The sequence below is a fragment of the Augochlora pura genome, chromosome 10 (genome assembly GCF_028453695.1).
Source record: "Augochlora pura isolate Apur16 chromosome 10, APUR_v2.2.1, whole genome shotgun sequence".
Lineage (NCBI taxonomy): Eukaryota > Metazoa > Arthropoda > Insecta > Hymenoptera > Halictidae > Augochlora > Augochlora pura.
In genome coordinates, this window is record NC_135781.1 from 11122967 (window position 1) to 11141331 (window position 18365).

Sequence of the window (18365 nt, forward strand, 5' to 3'; positions counted from 1 at the left end):
GTGGGATACGTGGACAGTCTTCTCGCCGATTGGTCCAGTCGATCGCGAGACTATCGGCGATCTACGCCGCAAAAGGTTCCCGCCGCGCCGGTTCTTTCGGGCAACCTTTGCCTCTCCGTTCCCATAAGTCTTTTGCTCCCTTTCACCACCTGCGCACGATGGCACGAGCGAATCGTCTCATTAGCCGAGCCCGTATACGGTGGTCAATTAAAATTTTTGCCCGCGGTGGCGGGTAGGTAAATCCCGATAATGAACACGCCGCACAGTTCTTTAAGCAAACGCCTGGCCACCGGGAGAAATTGCGAGGAAATCTAGCCGCGATCGATAGAATTGATCGCCGCCCGTGTCCCCACTATTCTCTACAGTTCTAAACAATGACTAACATCGTAGACGGACCTCCGATCAGAGTTGGGTAAAATTTTATTTATCTAACGGATAAGAGGTAAGCTTTAACGAATAAAATTGCATTGGATATTATTGAATGAATATCGAATGAATAGAAACGAATAAAAACATAACCTTAACAATTTATCCGAGTAAGATTTTATTTGAATGAAAATTCATTTGAATACGAAGTCAATTGTTATCGAATCAAATATTTGAATGAAATCATTCAAACAATTATTTTAGATAAATATTTAGACAGAAAATGTTCATCTTTGAACTTTTATATCTTTGAGCGGATATTTTTTAATTATTTCGTATGTACTGGACCGAGATTAGAAATTTTACCCTGCAAACTGAGTACATGTAGAATGTTAATAATTTTTTCAGTCACAATTTTGCATTTCTTGAATCAGCTTGAAGTTTTACGCGGAGTACTGTTTTTGTATACTTCTTCTTAAATTCTGACGCGCCCTCGTTGCTACTCTTGATCGGGGTTTTATTTTATTTCTGAGCTGATCCAGTTTCTTTCCTATGCAGCATTCATCTCTCTGATTTTTAATCTGACGTGAACCAAATCTTTTTTTAATTAGCCGCTGGCGTGGAGCTGCTGTACGCTCGTGTAAAAGATTGCTTTACTGAGATTAAAACCCCACAAACCTTTAATCCTTAGATCTCGAGGTTGGAAAAGCATTTTCGATAGTATTTCTTCCCTTGGTATAACTTGTGAAAAATTTATTGCTTCTAATAATAACAAAACAAAAGGGGACAACAATTGAACAGCCTACATTAATCAGTTCCATTAATCTAGTTTGTGTTTTATTTAGAAATTCTGGATAAATTTTTACGCAATCTATGCATTTTAAGCGATAGAACGCAGTTTGATTCATCGAGAAGATATCTCTTCGATTGTCTTGCAACGTCAGATAATTCTCACAGCAATCCCGCACGTGTTCAGACATCCGGGCCATAAAATCGATTTATTTGCATTGTCCAGGGATATCGGCTGTGATTGCGGCGACCGCAGTCAGTGTCCATGATCGACCGTTCATTCGCTGTCAGCGGTCCCGTCCAATTCTAAACTGTCAATTGTCGTTCCCGGTCGGATGCTGCGGCCGCTGTAATGTACATATCGCGTTTGTTGTGCGTCCGATTTAAATTGGTCAACGCGTGTCTCGTAATTTCCCCGCGATATGACCCGACGGCCCGTCGAGGGCCATCCTGCACTCGTTACTTCTCCGTGCAATCGATCTCGCTGTTCTATCGACAAATCGATAAGTTCCTCCGTGATTCATTATCATTTACCCCTCTGCAACGAGACCGGATTTCAACGAGCAAACTTTATTTCCTCACCCCAGTTTAAACGATCGCCGCAAATGTTTACGCGTTCGCTGCGTTTTTAACTTCCTAGTGTGCAAGATGCAATATTATTAAATACCGATGCAATATAATTTATGCTCGTGAAGGTTAAATGTCACAAATGTAAAAATGTTACGGTCTCGGTGCCCTATTAATTTAAATAGTAATTAAAAAATTGAGTACACATATATTATATAGTACACTGTGTGTAATACTTTTTCAATTTAATTCTTTCGAAGTTTCGGATTTGTTGTACAAATAATTATAATCGTAATTGTACCGCGTTCGGTGTTATCTTATTTATGAAAAAGCAACTAGGAGGATGGTAAATAATTTCATCGACGAAAAGTGAAAAACAAGGAATTCTGATGTTTGAATTTCAATGGTTGATCTCACACAAGTTCTGTCGAAAGCTACGAATATCACATAGTCCTTAATTTTTTATAATTTTAACAAGGAAGGGATTATTTTTTTTTATACGATATAAATTATATCCGGCGCAAATGATTGCAACTATTTAACAGTTAATAAGAAGTTAAAGTATATTTTAACTTCATTAATTTAACTATTTAACTACGATTAAAGAAATTATTAAGATTTTAGTGAAATGCATGTACCTAGCAGGATTAACATGTATGTGATAAACCACGGAACTAATTTCAACTGTATTTTCTAAACTATTATTTCTCAGAATTACGAATTAAAATAATAGAACCATAAAAGCTCTCGGTGACATTTCTCATTTTCCGCTACAATCATCGGTTATAAAAAAAGGTAAGACAATATTAAAAAATTAAGTCCATCGTATTACAAAATACGCTTGACCAGCAACACCATTTCTTGTCTAGTTTACAATTTCACGAAAAACGATTACCGTCCGTCTGTTCCGACGAACTTCCGCAATTGTGTTCCCACGATGATATTTTCCCATAGATTGCGGGATTCAATTCAGTCTTTGAACAGATGCAGAGCAATATCGCGGCGTAACGATAAAATTGATGCAACGGACAAAATGGATTTCCACGGATTTCCGCGCGCACAAGCAACAGATGAAAGCCGGGACCCGCGACAAGAAAACGCTGGTTCACGACTGTGCCGTAATTGGTGACCAGAATAGCCGAGTCCGCTGGAACTTTGAGGCTCGCCCCGCGGAAGACGGGGAAATCAGGAGAATCTCCGATCGAGCGTAGTCAATAATCCGATTTCGGTTCACGTGGCAGAAGTAACCATTTTTCGCTGGGCTACGCGGATCTCGGGACGTCGAGGACACTGGAGATAAAATGAAACACGGCTGGATAATCGGCGAAGACCGGATCCGGGGGAAACTGGAGCCGATATTGCCGGTCCGCGGAGGCTTCGATAAGCAGAAAAATTCATTACGTCCGTCGGAACGGGATATTCGAACTCTGTTCTATGCCGCCTGCTCGCCGTGTTCTTCGATTCCAAGCCATCCGCGAGATCGAACTGGCTGTAATTACCGCGTCATTTCCTGTTACTTTATTATACCCACCGTCGCGGCTCGCCGACTAGTTATTACATATTCCAGGATGCATACTTTCTGATTAGGATAATTCACATCATCCGACTCCTCGCATCGTCCGAATGTATTGATGCGGGTACAGTTGGCTGGCAAACATTCGATGCTGATATGCATTTAGAATTTTCGTACAGTGTTCTTCGCCAAGAAATTATAAATTCACGTCTTTTTAATTTGCAAATGTATTTTAATTAATTCCCCAAGTAGAAAGGACGAGTCTGCTCCCGCAATCACTTTCTGTGTTAAACTCGAATTTTAAACTGATAAAAAGAAAATGATATTTACACATTTCCTTGCCTTTTCATTTCAAATTGTTACGATCATAATGGATCAGTAGAGAATAAACAATGTTAAAAAGAAAGTGAATTAGTATTATGTTTCATCTTTTACCTTTTTTCTAAAATTTTTAACACTACTTCTTGATTATGCTTTTTTAGCAGCAGTCGAAATTCAAGTAAATTTTGATTAATTTAGAAATGTTATTTCACCCGAATTACACACATTGTTTTATCCGATAGACGGTGACATGCGACGCGTACGTCTGGACGCACGCGTCTGACGCCGTTGGAAAATATCATACGCATTGCGTATATGCATATAGACGTTGCGTCTAACCACAAACGGCGAACGCATACGTCCGGCCGTTTACGTCTGACGCTTATAGGAAATCCAACCTTTACACGGCCGCGATCTCCTCGGTAACGAGGTCTCGATCCTCGGAAAGGATATCCTTCCCGTTGCCGGCTTTGTTCTTGGTCGCGTGTTGCGCTCGCGAGCGCTCGCGCGCGCGCAAACTGGGTTAGCCGCGCGCGTTTATCTTGGCGGGTAGGAGCGTATTTCATGTAAATAAATATAAAAGGGCGCGGGATAAGAGCGGCGGCGGCGGCGGCGCACATATACATTTCCAGGCCATATACGGCCGTTAGTCGTGATCGGGGAATATCGGCCGTTCCGCTCCGCGTCTAGAAGGTAAATGGAGCGACGAATGACGCCGAGATTCGCTATCGAAGCCCGGCTACTCGTTACTCCTCGGACGTGGACACGTTTTAACAAGGAGATATCGTCGATGATCCTCCTCCTCCTTCTTCCTCGTCGAAGTATCTCCTTTTACGTCCGGGCCGTTCGCCGGGAACTTTAACGAGTCGCCGCGACGATCCTACGCGCGAGAAACCCTCGCCGTCTGTATCGCAGACTACGTTCTAATTTGAATATTGATTAGAGGAACAGAGACAGGAAGAAGCCTAGAAGATTATGTAGCGGACACGATTGATATTAACGGATCGCCGACGCGATTAAACCGGAGAAAATATTTTCCGATGCTTGTGCATTCATGCTCCTGATAAACGATACGAGAAACAAAAAGTGTTATCGCACTTGACGCCTGCGGCGGGCATCCGAGCTGGTCTGACGAGTTTGTGCGCGTCCTTTAATTAATTTTCATTAGCAAATTGTCGACGGTTGTGGACTATTTAATTGTTGCAATTGAGAGTGTTATGAATTGCAGAATCGCTCGTGAAACGTTTTGTAGCCTGTTCGTTTTCAATGATTTTTATTAGTAGAATACGGAGCTTTTTGCTAAATGAAAATTACTGTTAATTTTGAAATGACAAAGGGCACAGCCGATTAAGATGGTCAAAACTGCCCTTAGAGGTTTTTCAATGAGTCATACACCGTTCGATAGCTGACCAATAAAAACTTATCTGTGTACAATTTTAACCCTGGAACTTGTCCGTGAGGGTAGTTACAGGGTAAATTAGATTTCGCGGTTTTCCGGCATTTTTCCACCTTTGGCGGCTTTCTAAAATTTTGAAAAAAATATGGCTTATTTTGGACATTAAGCAGCATGTTATAGAACTTTTTCAGATTTTTCAGTTGCAAGCTGTGATTATCAAAAATGAAAAACCCCCAAAAAATTGGAAAATTGAAGATTTCTCACTTTTATATTATATTCAAAACTTTTATATTAATTTCCTGATAAAGTACTATCACGGTTCGTGTACTCAATTTTTCTCAGATTTCTTGCACGCCTGCAACATTGTCAAAAAAAAATGAAAACCCAATGTGTCGATGTTTTTTGCTGTCAGAATGAAGCTACTACTTTTCTAGCTTACCGCGAGAGTGGATTAAGTAAACTTCAACTTCAACTTCCGGGATATGGGATATGGGATCCGGGATATGGGTTGACCTAAGGGCAGTTTTGACCATCTTAATCGGCTATGCCCTTTATCTTATATGAAAATGTCAAGCATCTTGAAAAATATGTTCTGAAACATTCACGAGTAAAGTTGAGAATTGTTACAAGCATTGTTAATTGTACGATTGCGAAAATGGTCCGGCGATCGAATACAAAGTTGAAATAGCTTTTGTCAACAAAAAATTCTTCAACAATGCGTCATGATATTTTTAAATTATTGCATACATCCGCCAGTGATAAATGCATTAATACAGTCGCCGAGGAAAGTATGCTGACACATTTGCAAACGGAATAACTTTTCAAGAATTTAACCAACCGAATTGAATTCAAGTTCATTCCGTAATCAATCAATTTGCAATTGCATTTATCATAATTTTTTGGATACAAACGCGAAAATATTAAATGATAATCGCAAAAGAAATTCAAATTTTTGGAACGTAGATATAACAATCATATTAATAAAAATTATATTATTTAAATTATTATATGTTTCATTAAAATAATTATAACGTATGAATCACCTACTTATTCGAAGCGACAATCGAAATTGTAGAACCGTCGACGTTCGTCTGACTACACCGGGCTCGTTCCCCTTATTTCGAAACAGTTCTCAAGCCGATCTCTTTTTTAGATTTAAGGGATGGTTCGAAATCGACGACGGAGTCTCTTTCCTATCGAATCTTATTGCTCGTTCACCGGTCCGAGGCATAAATTGGCCGCGAGCGCGACGATCGGCCGTCGGATACTTAAGGAGTAATGCGGTCTTGCCCGGAGCATTCGGATCGAAGCGGGAACTGGTTCGGAACCAGTCCGAGAGGCGTCGAGACCTGTCCGGCCGATTCCCGCCCCGCGATACGTCATTCACCGCGCGAAAAATCACAGGACGGATGTGTTACGCTTATAAACGCTAATTGGACCGCGACGCAGAGGCATCCCGCCGACATCGTCGATACATCGCGCGCATAGTTATTCCCGCCCGAGTCCTTAAATATGCATTACGCGTGTCACAATGATTTTCGGATTAGCGGACACGCTGATAATCCACGGACAATGGATGGAACGGCGACATCGCGTTTCGTTGCAGCGTGTCCTCCCTTCTCGTCCTTCTCTCGCGTCGTAATCTCCGAGTATAATCATAATCACGCCTTGTTGACCTCATTATTCATTGCATCGCCGTCACTGTCGCAGCCGAGGTATCTGATAACGCGCTGACCTCGTGTCACTTTCGGCGGCTGAAGAAAATGATAGTGATCGACAGGGGACCGTATTGTTACGGCCGCTGCACTGTTCGCATTTGAATTTATGCACAATCAAAATTGTCCAAGTTAATTATAAGCAACCTAAGTCGCATTCAAGCGTCTTTCTCCTTTTAAGAATTTCGATAAGTTGGAAATAACATGAAAACATACTCAAATTTTTCTAATATTTTTAGTTTTATTTTTCACTCAGTCATCTTTGTCGAAATTCCATAACAACCGCAGTCTACTAAAGATTTTGCGGGTATGGACATACATTTTTACAACAGGAAAAAGCATAAATTATGTTGAAAGACGGAGAATCAGTGCATCAGGTAAATAGTTTATAAAGACCTTTTTTGAACTCAATAATATTACCTTTAAAAGCAGAAGTATGTGTGAGTATAATAAACGCATGAAAAATGACACCAAAAGGACAAGATAGATTACTAAATTGATAGATTATTAAATCATTATTATTACACATTATAAGACACTAGGCAACGAGCAGTGTAATAGAATATGTAGTGAACATATTCAGATGAACACTAGAAGTCGCATATCGAGCATCAAAAGTGTTAAGTAAAAATTCCGAAATAGTAGATTATGTGCTATCGTTTGCAACTATCAGATGCATCGGTATGAAGACGAACCATCTCGTTGCCAATAAATCCAACCTTCGTTCATAAGCCGTCTCCGATCTAATCGCCTGTCATCGAACACTATGGATTTAATGTCTTCATAATTGCACGGTCCAGACTCGGCCAGCAGTCTTCCCTTCTCGTTCCCGGCGCCTCTTCTCGCGGTCCCAAAGCACCGTTCCACTTTGACGTACGTGCGAATTATGTTGTAGCTCCTTTGGAGGCTCCACTTTCAGGTTGTTAGGACCCACACCGATCTTCTCGTTACGATCCATCCGCCGGCGGAGGGTGTTTTTAGGCGGGCCGGGTATTTGCGTTTAATTAAAGGTGAGGCAGCCGCGCCAGATTCACTTTTTTTCCGCGTCCACGGATCGGTCACATTGCTTATGGAAATAAACCCGAGATCAACTTAACCCGGACCTTGGCGCAAAAAGTGCACGGTGGAATTGTGCTCGGGGTACATACTTGGTCATTAGATGCCAGGTGCGAACGAGCAAACTGGAATAAAAAATTTGATGGGAGCTACGGTGCCTGCGGGAAAATCGATAGCGGCCATTCACTCAGCTATGTAAATTCCTGGACAGCTTTATATGGAGCTTTGAATTTTATTTGTATTATCTCACGGTTTTATGACGTATTTTCCAACTTTTCCCGTTATTCGATTACTAATACGAGAGTTTCAACCATGCGTAAACGTTCAACTTTAGTCTACATTCATCTGACGAATTTTTTTTATTTCAGTGCTATGTAACCATGTACGGTAATATTGTATAATAAATGTGGTATAAAATTAAATTGAGACTATATAAAAACAATATTCAGTAGAAAAATTTACATCCTGAGAGAAATTAGACACAATTAAGGTAGATAATAGAAGGTTTACAGATTAAATATATAAACAGTACTTTTTCTTAGCACTTAACCCTTTCACTACGGCAGTGTCGTCCGCCGAAGTACTGTCATTGAACGAAAGCTCGCGCCAGAAATATGCACATCGCGTGTGACTTCTGTATATACGTTTTTCTTAGTTTTAAATAACTGTGCTGAGTAAAACAATCATTGTTTTAATGTAACAAGTATGTATACATTTTTAATATAAAAAGACCTAATGCCACTTGTATACACATAATTTGGATGCCGCATATGTGCGGCGCTCGTACCCACAGGCCGTCGAGTGGATGCCGCGTATAAGCGGCGCTCGGCGCGGAAGGGTTAGAAAGAATTTAAAAATAATTACTAGTGAAATAATTACTAGTGAAATAATTATTAGCATTGATTGTGAAGGTAACACTTTGTGACAATTAGATTGACTCTTTCAAATTAATTCAAATCTTAACACAAAATCATAGTAATTTATTTCAATAATGCAGAATTTTATAACATATTTTTCGCAAATACGTTCGCAGGTGTGTAAAGTCATACGAAACTATGGTGGTGGATTGGTTAGTGTCGGAACTACCGACACAGTGGCTCGTTATTAACTTAGAAAATAGTTAATTCGGCACATGAGAAGTTAATGCGAGCCGTGGTCGGGAATTCCGACACGCGTTCGGCGAGGATTCGAAGCGGATTGAACTTTTAAAATAGCAGGGTTAAAAGTGAAATGATTACGCCGGAGAAGTTTCGAACCTCGAAGAGTTTAACACAATTAATAAAGTTAGCGTTTTAACACGATATCATCGACTCTGATAATATTAAAAAACTTTGTTCTAGCCTGTCTATCGAACCCTTTTTTGCTTCCGCGTTACAAACGGATTTCGTTTAGCCGATCTACGAGATGAAGTTTTACTGGAATTTATCATTGGAAACGGTGAGCCAGTATTTTTAACGTTTACACACCTGTCGCTTAAGTTACGAGAGTCTTTTTTAGGCGGTGAATTATAACACTATTTTCACGGCGTATTTTCATACGCGGTCGGTAAGCACATAATTCTGAAGCTCTTGAATTAACCAAAAAATTGGCAAGTTTTTTCGCGCGTACAGACTCTATTTACGCAATTTTCATTCGCATAAAACAAATCCTTGTGTTTTGCGTTTGTTCTTCCAGCAATTATTAAAAGCAGAGAACACAATGTTCTGGTCTGTTCGCGTTCGTTATGTAAATAGAGAATGCCAGAAAAATACACCTGGCAAAGGGGAGAATTTTTTCCAAACAAACAACGGAACTCGAACAGATTTATTAATAAAGTAGCAACGTTTCATGTAAAAGAGTAAAATGATATCATGTTGACAAAAGCATTACCGGAAGGTAACGTGATTATCAGCAGATCCAAATGCGAGTAATTGAAATCGCGGAAAACCGAGGCAAAGTCACTTAGCTGTTGTTTCGCTAAAACAATCTGGAAAAGTAAATTGCTCGATGCATTATTCGCTAAATGTCAGTTCGGCCGAGTCCTTTTCATTTACGTTCCGCTGCGATTAAATGGTAAAATCGTCCCATTTGTCGGAACAAAGCGAATCAAACGATCGTGAATCGAGCCGATCCCAGTTCGGGTGATTTACAGGACGCTATACGCGCGATCGAACAGTGATTCCGGAGCTGAACGAGATCCTAAATTAAGAAGGATCTGCGGGTGCAAGGACTCGGCGGTTTGTTGCGGTTGTTACCGGAATTTAACTATCATTTACGTGGAATTAAACGTAAGCCAGTCCGGCCACCATCCGGTTCTGAATGGAAGGCGCTAGGTTCCAGACACGGAGCCGCGCTAATTCTTGATTAAGTCCGATTTATAGTTGAACGCTCTGCGAGTTCGTTTCGAGAAAGAGATTCACTGGAGATTCTCTACTGAGGACCATCCACGCAAAGTGCTTCGCGCGGTTTCTATTTAGCCGCGAAGACGTTCCTTCTGCTTTCTTTTTCACGGGCTCAACGTCCCGCGGAAGAGGATATTGTAAATTTTCATGCCGCGGATAAGAATAAAGTGGAGTGTCCTCCTTTCTAGCCTGATTCCTGGGGCTTTGGTTAATATCACGCTTGCCAGGGGTGGCTGCATCCCTTACTCACTGAATTATGTTTGCCGGCGGGTGAACAGAGACGGCCTGGGAGTACAGAAAATGCTTTCGCATTGATACTTTCGCTTTCTGAAGATGGGATTATTATCTGTTTTTAGACCAGTTGGTATAAAAATGGTCTGTACAAAATTATTTTACGCGATGGGGGTGTTTATCAAAGTATTGTTTATAGATAAATATTTTAAACTGTCTCCCGATGATCTTCTCATTTCTCAATTTTAAAAATTGGTCGAAAGCTGCTTCTTCAATTAGTGTTGCGTTAAGTTGAAATAATCTGTGTTAGATTGTTTTACAAAACGACTCCTTTTTGTCAAGCTATAGATTGTTAAAAAATTATATTCATGTTGCCAGTCGATGATCAAATATTCTCTCTAGTCATCAATGTTTCACTTGACACATGAATTTTGAAGACTGTTTGAAAGTTACTCGTTGACGATGCCTTACGCGTGCTAAGTAGGTAGCTAAAATACGTTAATTATAAATTAACTTGGTATTGAGATCACTAAGCCCTACTAGGTGCGGTCTTGTTAACACTGCCGAGAGAAGTCTGTCATCGCTAAAGCTAATTCAGTTCTTCGAAAGATCGATATATTTTTAACGTTGAACACCTCTTCACCTCATTTAGCCGCGATGCTGAAAAACGGCTATTCGGTGGCAAGCCACGGGAAAAATAGGGGGAGCGACTTTGTCGAGGAGCTCAGCCGATCATGGCGCGGGCTATCGATCATTCGTTCAAGCTGAAATCGGTCCCTTCGACGCGAATATTTCTCGTGAAAATCGTATGCTCACGATACTAAACTTTCTAGCAATTTTTAGTATTGATGTCTGCACCTCGATTCTAATCTTTGTTGTACTGACTTGAATTTTAAATTTACATTTAATAATATACGGCTAAAAATTTCTTTGTTACAAGAAAACAGAGAAAAAATGAAGAAATATTCTATAGTCATCATATGAGTATAATATTGTATATAATACAATATAAAAAGTGAAAAAAGAAAGTATACGTATAATAAATATATAATATATAAAAAATATGCTTCTACAAGAAATATAACAACCTGAAGATTATCAGACAGTAATTCAACTTACTAATTTTAAATTTACTGTTCCGTGATGCAATAATTTTCAACTGTCAGCAAAATTGTTAAAGTTAATTTTAGAAACAACATTTACTAACATGTCAAACGTACAATATACTTAACATTAAAAACTATTTACAAGTTTAGCTTGTTGTAAAAGAAAGACGTGTCTAAATATTATTTTATTGTTAACGTAAAAATTATTTTACTGGATTTTGTTGTAACTGTTCTAGATAGAGAAAAACACTAAATTTTAATGTTCGAACAAATGAGCGCAGACATTTCCAGCAAGGAAAGACATAATGAGTCAATTGACTGGTACAACCGATAACATTTCTCCATTTACGACATAGCGTTGCAGCTAGGTAATTGCAATTCCTTTAAGAGTTTCGAATAAGTAAAATTAGGTTCGACAGACTCCACCATCTTTGCTGAAACTACTAGACGGGAACATAAATTCTTAAGACTGATACGACAGGTAAATTCCATTCCAGTTTCCAAGAGTTTATTCAATTTCCCTGGTACGAAAGAGATTCTGATCGCATAAAATTTGCCCAAATATTTGTCCAGCAGGAGTTCCCGCCGGTCGATATTTAAACGCGAAGGACACTCTTTCAGACACGCTCCGGTCCTTCGTTTTCGCCGTGGAAGTAACCATAACGGTGAACAAAGTCTGAGAGCCCGGGGCGATGATGTCGGAGACGGTCGACCAAGTCAAAGGGAAACTCGACAGGCTGCGCGGCTCGAGAAAGAAACGAGCTCGTTGATTCGCAGTGAAACTGTCCCGAGAACGGAACTTCGAGAAACCATTTTCACCTCTTCCTTTTATCTCCTACGTGGTTTCAGGGAATTTCTTTCAATAGCGATTTACCATTTTAATTATACCCCGCCGCGTCACGGCTCTCTCTCCATGCTCGAATCGCGCAGAAAAGCTTCCTCGGCAAATATTTACTAATTACTGGATTGAAGAATGAAAATGCCCTGCGTGACGTTTCATTGTTGCCGTAAGAAATTCAAATCGCAATAATTTAAATTAGCGAGAGAAACATTCATTCTATATGCAGATTCCTACTGAAATATTGACGATAAATGAACAGGAATTTATTTTGACGTACAGTGAAGTAATAGCATTATATTAATAGATTCTTTTTGAAATAATTACGTAATAATTAATAACTAGGACGCGGATCTTTGTATAAAATAATTAAATTACAATTCTCTACAATTTAATAAACTGCTTCTAAAAAGATTGATAGCGTATAATAATTTATTAAACAATGGATTTCAAGTATTCATGTCTGTAATGGCATTTATGAGAAAAATGGTAACGTGAGATACAAAATAGCAAGAAACACAAGAAAGATAAAAGGACGATTTTTCAATAATGAAATCTATTACAGGAAGAGATTTTCCTTGACTATTACAAGAAGAGATCCACCTTGTTCGGCGCCGCGATCGAAGAGCTTCGCGAGCATGAATCGCTCTCGATCGATGGATGATTAGTAAGTAAAACAGTCGCGTCTCTCGAACTAAATTTACTGTAAAGTTCTGAGAACAATTTAGAGAGCGCATCTGGCTCGGTGGCTACAGGTAATTCCAAAAGCGATCGCTGGAGTTAGGCGAGGCGGCTCGTTACTCTCTTCCTCTCTTCAGCCTCCGTTCATCCCCGTTCGTCCAATGGATTTCCATCTCCGTCGCGCTCGCGTTCGCCAGAAACGAGCGAATTAATTAATCAGACAATAGCTGGAGTGTGATAAATGGACGCCGGGGAAGTGTATGATCGATAAGACACGTCGCACCACCGTCAACGGTGTTACACGCGTCCCCGACAATACGAGACGAATGGCTCATGCATTCTGTTTGATCGACTCGGCCCGATGCGAATAATTGGTTCTCCCTGGTCAGTGAATTCGAGGATCGGTAAATGTTTTAGCATTAGGCTAATGCGCGCCATTCGACGGGATATGCACCGTGCGGCACCGACCGGTACATCTGGCGTAGTCAATTTTTGATCGACTTCTGGAATTGGAGAGACGAGATCTCGCGATGAATGCGCTTGAATGGTAACGAACGAATTCGACGCGAAGAGAGAAACTGAATATTAGAGAAGATTATTTTCATGCATTGAGTAGTGCTGATTAGCTGCGTGGTTTTTGTTTTTATGGAATCGTTTATGACAGAAGAATGAACGTTTCGAAAAATAAGTTAGAGGAAAAAACTGTTGGACAATGAAATATTAGTAGGATATTTTGTGTTATGCTATTATTTATACGCAAGTATATCGTCATTTTGTGGGGAGATATAACATTTTTAGACTTTTATAATTCTTATAACTTCTATAACTTCAGATTTTATTAATTCTTGCAAGTTATGGGTTATTAGCATTTTGTCTGTTCTGTTACAGTAGCGTTCATAAAAATAATGCAAGATGTAGACTGCTACATTAACACTCACGAAAATCCAGCTAAATCTGGTACATTAAATTAGCATCTATACAAATTCTACTAAATCGAGACAGCTACATTAGCATCCACAGAAATCCTACAAAATCTAGGCTGACGCATTACCATTTCCCAAAATCCTATTAAATCTAGTGTGCTACGTTAACACCCACAAATATCCTAGCAAGTCTAGTAAGCTTTATTAGTATCCACAGACATTCTACAAAATCTAGTCTGCAACATTAGCATCCATAGTGATGTTACAAAAAGCAGGTTGCTACGTTAGCAAATTCCTATGTAATGGTACATTAATATTCATAAAAATTATACAACATCTAACCTGTGACATCAGCATTTTCAAAAATCCAATGAAATTTAGTTTGTTACATTAACGTTCATAAAAATTTTACGAAATCCAGTCTGCTGTATTAACATTCACGAAAATCTGTAGAATCTACTTTTCTACATTAGATTTAATTAATTCGATTTAATTAACTAGTTTGCTAACAATCTCAATTTGCTACATTAACATTCACAAAAATTGCACGAAATCTAGTTTGCTACATTAGCGTTCACATAAATTCTACTAAAATTTGGAGTTGCGTTACAACCTCGACTATCATTATTATAATACTGTTATATTAAATAAAATTAATATAAAATCGTATAAATCAATAAACACCTAGTCTAGTTGTCAATGAACCCAAGTAATTGTTTTCTTATCCGGACATCAACGATCACTAGACCATTTAAAGACCTGAGGTTCTAGACCTCGATGGAACGAAGTAAAACGCGATTAAATTCGTGCCCCATAAATAATCGAAAGATTTTGTTGGTCGGGAAATAAGTCGGCTGAAATTGTCGGTTACTCACCATGAGGAGAACGCATCTATTTTCAGAAGTTACACCGCCGCAGCCGAGCCAGCTACCGATCACAGCCAGGACACCTGCGATGATTAAAGCATAGGCCAGAGTCGGATACGTGCTGGTCGTCATCAGGGATACGTAGTTGTGCTTTGAAATCACGGTCCAGATACCGATCCCGCCTACGACCAGTCCGGACAGCTGCAACGGAAACAAATGTGGTTACACCATGCCCTCTGTAAACTCTTAATTACCGCTTCTTCGAATAAAAATTATTAACCTAATGATTTTTGAGAGGCCTAAAATGGCAAAATATTCTTCAAAATCTTCAGAAGAAATTCTCTCTCCTTTGTTATTTGATCATTGAATTTGTACTTTGACGCAAATAGAAATCATTTCAACGAATCCATAGTACAATTCCTTGGAACAATTCGTCTCCGAACGGAACAAAAGAGAATAATCATAATTGCGGTACAAGAGTTCGCCGAAGAATGGAAATTGAATAATCTTTATGCCGTGGAGATAGGAAAAGGATTATAATTATATTCATTACAATGTATATTCTGCGTTCCAGTGGCTCGGCAAATGCATACCTATCGCGTACCTAACCCGGATAAAAGCGATAAGCAGCGTAGACGTAATCCGTGCGGCAGGCATCAACAGCGAGCGTATTAAATCCCAGAGCACGCGATCACGTATTTGAACGCATAAAAAGCCCCGACAATATCGTTCCGTTCCAATTAATTCATCCGGATTCGAAACACGTGTCCCTCGATGAGCCAGCAAGCGTCGCCGGGAATAACGAGACGCTGTGATCCATTCCGCAAGACGCCACCGCACAACATAACGCACACCTTGTGTTGTGGCGTCTCCGATACGATCGCTGTACACGCGCGCCGCGTTTTATTTGGTGATGAATCGAACCACGTTGAACGCCACGACGAACTGGATAGATACCGTTTCCGCCCACGGAGGACAGCTGGTGTTTGCGAACGTCGTCGATAACTCGTGTCGCGTCAAACGTCCATCCCTATCTGTTCCAACCCCGCCCAATCCCCATGATTTATCCACTGCTGGTAAAACAAAAATGTTCGATCGAACGACTGTTGTAATATTCGCATGTTTCGGCGGGAAACTTCCCGGTAAACCGGGAAAGTATGCAGATATTGGAAATGGTAGAGCGGCTGGACGAAAATGGCAACTGTTTCAGTATGTCGTTGTGTTTGGATAAAAGAGGTTCTCCCTTTCTGTACATGTTCGTAGTCGGATAAAATGCTCCTCGTTTAAAGTACATGGTAGGTTTTCAACGAAAAAATTTCTTTAAATGTTTGGACCAAAATGTAGCTTTCCGAAAGAAACTCGCATTGAATGGACACAATCTCTTTTAAAATACATATAAATCCATGTTCATATAGAATGTGAATAAAACTAGCATCTTTTCAATATTTAATATCACTAGAATAAGAATAGATTTTATTAAAATACAAACATTTAAACGAAGATGTTTTATTTAAAAGTATGTAGTAACATTTAAATAAAATGTATACTATGTTTTGAATGATAGTATAAAAGCACTTTAAACTAAAAAGGATAATTTTTCTCGGATAATTTTCTCTAACACTGACTTCAACATTTAACACAAGTTCATATTACTTTCCTAACACATTACGTAATAAATTAAACTATCAGTTTAATGAACGAGTTATGCCTGTGAGAAGTTCAATAATTGTAATTGTCGTTTTTCACCAATTTTTTAAGAAATTATTAACTCTTGACACTACGAGTACCTTTACAGTTATATTGCCTAACATTTCTGAAGAATTAATTTTTGATTCTTGCACGTCTTAATTAACTTTTATCCCTAGAATTTAACAAAACAAGAATCAAATTGTGTTTCACATTAATAAGAATGAATAACATTTGTATTTAGTGCATCATGTGTTCAAAGGGCTGTTAACACATTAAAGGCGGGAGTCGTAGTACTACGATTTTTCTCGACTGTAGCTTAAAGGTGGGAGTCGTAGTAATACGATTTATTTCGACTGTAGCTTAAAGACGGGAGTCGTATTAGTACGGGTTGCAACCTCATTGCGCAATCCATGCGCACTTTACATTTGTATTTAGCATGTTTTGTGGTTTGAAGCGTTACCTAGCATACTTTCGTCAAGATCCCCCGCCTTTAATGTGTTAAAAAATAGTCGATAGATAAAGTCTTAAGAATCATAACCATGATTTCGATTGATTGCTTCCCATCAATTGCTTCCAGCACTTGCCAACAACCGCGAGGGTGGTTTTTCTTCCGAAGTTTTCTGTCCCCTTTCATGGACATCCCTCGGGTGACGTCGAATGTCTCCCTGGGGAGCAGGCGGGCAAAGGTATCGGTTGATATACGAGCGAAACCGACGCGGATATCGTTCGACGCGCGCAATATTTACGGTATCGAGGTATGCGTGGTACGTGGGTAGCGCGCGCCATATGCACGGTGCACAATGTGTTGCACCAAGTTTTCGAGACGATGCATGCAGTAGAAAGTCTCGTAGTGCTCTCATGGCGCACTCACGGTGTACTCGCAGTGTACTCACAGCGCCTGCTTCGGAAATACCCGTTTCCCTTTCGTTGGGCGTGCAACACTACAGGGAATCCTCTGAACTCTAAACGGATTGCTTTACCGGTCGAGGAGCAGTCATTCAATGGCCATAAAATTCTGTATCCTAATCCCCGCGGCCACTAAACCGCGTTCCACAGTAATCCTTTTCTCGTTACACGCGTAATCGTGTTAAGCCGAACCGTTAAAAAACGCTACGTCCGCCCCTTTTTTTTGTGAAACTATGGCTATTCGATTTTGTCGGGGAATTCTGTCACATCCTGTCGGCCTTTCCATTAAGCAACCGGCCGCTTTATTGATACATGTTAAACAATTTGTACTTTTAACAGTTTTTTTTTTTTACAATGTTTCAAAATTCCGGATTCCCATGGGTTTTGTTGCTTTGTCGCGGTAAATTTCGCCACAGGGTTCCCGATTCAATCTCCACCCCGTTAGTACGATATTCGTTTTTCGGGGTTGTTGATCGGCACCGCGGCCGTTTCATCAATTCTTTCTCGGGGGGCAGCAACGAAACCGCAGCCACGGTTAGACCATATCATCTCGTATCGTCTCGTCGTCTCGTGGTGCAAGAACCCAGAGCCAGGAATGCGATATCGGGTTCGAGTCGATACCAGCCGTCTGCGTGGTCTCTCAGACCGCAGCTCGGCACCGCGGCGGCTCGTGCACGACAAGAACGAGGAGGATCCCGATATCCAAATCCCCTGCGGGGTGGCAGCCAGGAGATCAGCCCCACTGATTTATTATTTTATCATTGTCCCGAAGGCAGACGCGTATAGTTGCGCCGCGACGCAATAAATCCTCGGCGTTTCTGTTGCGGGTCAGTCGGCGGGTCGAGCCGGTCCTTATGATCCTCGAAAACAGACCGGCGATACGTATACGAAATCAGAATTTTTTGAAGCGGTCCAGCGAGGGAAATCAATTGAAATTTATTCCATATTCAAACAATTTTAGTAACCCGAAGTCTCTTCGTGAGATTGTTTTTATTGATTCTTGCCTGCAGCAACTGGAATG

General features: G+C 40.2%; 1 protein-coding gene across 1 annotated transcript in view; it reads left to right on the forward strand.

Moving 5' to 3' along the window:
* LOC144476586 (CD151 antigen) overlaps window positions 1–18365 on the forward strand; it is a 137451-nt gene that overhangs the window by 111718 nt on the left and 7368 nt on the right. The window lies entirely within an intron of this gene.